Here is a 2,811-nt window from a genome sequence, read left to right on the forward strand (position 1 = left end):
AGTAGTTTGTCTTACATCCTACTAAATAAGCAAGAAACATTTTCCAAACAAAAGATTCTCACTTCAAAAATAAGCCTTTCTTAAGTGTGGCCATTTTCAAATCCTTATGATGGACACAGCAATTTCCAGGCAGCTTGTGAAATTACCTGCTACAGGCAGCACCAACACGGTGACGAATAATTTTTATTTTCTCTCATTGAAATAAAGTTGTGCTAAATTGTGTTAATTTGATATTCAATTCTCACCTCATGAATAAACCCTGAACAATTGATTTAAGGGGGGAGCCTGCTTTAAGGGCTTCACAAAATCGATTTTTTCAAGGATTTTTTTGGGAAGGAAATAAATATCCGATTGAAACGAAACTTTCAGGTTTTATTGTTATATATTTCAGCAGTCTTCTTAAATTTTTTCATTAAGATATATGTCATATTATGCCTGGTACGAGCATTTCACCGAGGCGTCTCGAGTGTGCATTTGTCGTGCGGCGGGAAAGGTGCAGGTCGCAATTTCCATCTGAAACAAAGAAACCAAAAAAATTTTTACTTCTCAATAGTATAGCTTCTAGTTAAACCAAGAAAATTCAACAAAAAGTGAAAAATTCAACAATTTTTCGCAAATTAAAAAAAAAATTCACTTTAGATTGTTTAAAAAGTGGGTTAATCTTAACTTTCTTGAGGTTTTTTAGGTTCAACTAGAAGAGAATTTCATCCCGAGTATAATGCAGTTTGTCTCGTTTCGATAGGACGTTTAGTTTTTTTCCTACCTTTCCCGCCAATTAGGAAAAATCGTAAAAATGAAGTACCGAGAAATCGTGCGTCAAAGTTTTCGTATATAAAAAATCGTAATTTTCTTGAACTTACCGCATTAATATGCTAATCAGCGATTCCTGGTCCATAGAGTTGCCCCTCAGACTCTTCAAAAAACTGGTTCAAAACTTCAAAAAAACTTTGAAAGACCGCTCGTATACCTGCTCGACGCTTGCTCACTATTTCTTCTGTAACTCCGAAAATGTTTCGAATTTGCGTCTGAAATTTTAGTAACATATTCTTGGATAGTTTGGGAAGACATTTATGCAAAAAAAAAATTAGATTTTTTGAAGCCTCTAAAGCAGGCTCCCCCCTTAAGTTGCTTGCGTAAGCAGTAATTATAAAATACAGAAAACATTGCATTATTACCATGTATAAATACAATTTTTATCGTTATTTCAATTATTCAATTCAAAGCTAATAATATAATCACACTTTGTGCAATTTGGTTTAAGGCACAAAGGCACATAGGACGAGTATGGGTGAAAAAGAAAAAATGTGCCCGCCAAGTACGTAGCTCTTAGAATGATGCTTCGATATCACTACACGAAAAGCGAGGTCCAACTACATGACGTGTATGTGCAGGCAGGTCATGCTTGGCAGTTTTCCTGATTTCACGGCAAAGATTGACAATAATTTTTTCATTATAATGTAATTATGGTAGGTACTTGGCGGCTTTTTTTACAATTCAAATGTTTTTAATTAGGATTTTACTACCTTCTGCAAGTCTTCAACAGCAACGACAATGTATCCCATAACCAATCATTCATGATAAACACAATCCTTTCACCGTTCAAGACATATAACATTTGTAGTTGATAATGTTGTGCGCTACAATAACTCACTAGGGAATAAAATGGGATTGATATACCACTTCAACTTATACATATAAACAGGAAGATAATTTACCGACGATAAATTACGAGTTGCGAAACGTAATTGTGCAAGCAGTGGTACAGGTAAGTTAAAGTAGTTCGCACAATTTTAATATGTAATTTGGAACTGAACAATATAATTTTACCACGCGTATATGTGATATGTATATTCTAGTGAATCAATTGTAAAATTTGTTGACACTTGTAAGTTGTAAAATTATTTATAAAATTTGTACATTTCATTTTACGTCGCTAGTCGCACAGAAAATCAAATCAGTACACACGAAAGTTATAGAAGTACTCAACATTATATATTATACAAGAACCATGAGTATGTTCATGCAATATTCGTGTCAACTGTATTGAATTGTGTACCAGTAACGATTTACAATATATAATTTAACAATAAAATATCCTTTTTTTTCTTAATATATTTAACTGTCGCGATAGTTGGAGATGTCCTTTTATAGTATTCAGATTGTCTACAGCATGATCTTTCTCGTCGGTTTCCCGTCTCGCTGGATGCCGAGATTTTTCATTTTTTTTTTTGATGTCGTAGTGATATCAAATCTTCTTTTAGAATAGGTTAACACTTTCCGGCTGACCTGCACAAAATGTCTGATAGTCATATCTTTCTTTATTCATTTTTATATTTTTTAATTCTAATTCCTAAGTCAACATATAAAATTTTACGAACACATAAAATTGCAGTATTCGGCGACAAGTCGATCAATTTTTAATTGAGATTAGGTATCTGTTGTGCGATTATATGAGCATTATTACTGTGATGTAATTTTCTAGAGGAATATTCTGTTCGGAAGACATGTCATTGTTGTTTCGACATCTAATTCATATACTTTTTGAAAAAACCTGTTGTATGCGTTACCCATAAAATTAATTACTTTCATGTGCTCAGTTGCCTAAGTGTTGCCTGTTTATATCTCTTTGAAAATTGGTCTCTAGTTTCATACCTTGTCTTTGAATACAAATCTTTGACTGTTTGAGTTATAAGATAGAGATTACATCTATATTTATCACAGTCATTATCTGAATTTATAATATGCATACCTTCTATACCATCACTTCTATGCAAGGCCGGGCTTCTTGTCTGCTTATCTGTCTTTTATCTG

At 33.0% G+C, this 2,811-nt stretch overlaps 1 long non-coding RNA gene across 1 annotated transcript; it reads right to left on the bottom strand.

Moving 5' to 3' along the window:
* Positions 1-363: 363 nt before the first annotated feature.
* On the bottom strand, positions 364-1,010 carry LOC124304958 (uncharacterized). The gene is made up of 2 exons (XR_006908294.1): positions 861-1,010; positions 364-513 (listed from the first exon to the last, which is right to left on the bottom strand). It is a non-coding gene; the product is annotated as an uncharacterized LOC124304958 (long non-coding RNA).
* Between the last annotated feature and the right edge of the window lie 1,801 nt (positions 1,011-2,811).

The sequence above is a fragment of the Neodiprion virginianus genome, chromosome 5 (assembly GCF_021901495.1).
Source record: "Neodiprion virginianus isolate iyNeoVirg1 chromosome 5, iyNeoVirg1.1, whole genome shotgun sequence".
Taxonomy (NCBI): Eukaryota; Metazoa; Arthropoda; class Insecta; order Hymenoptera; family Diprionidae; genus Neodiprion; species Neodiprion virginianus.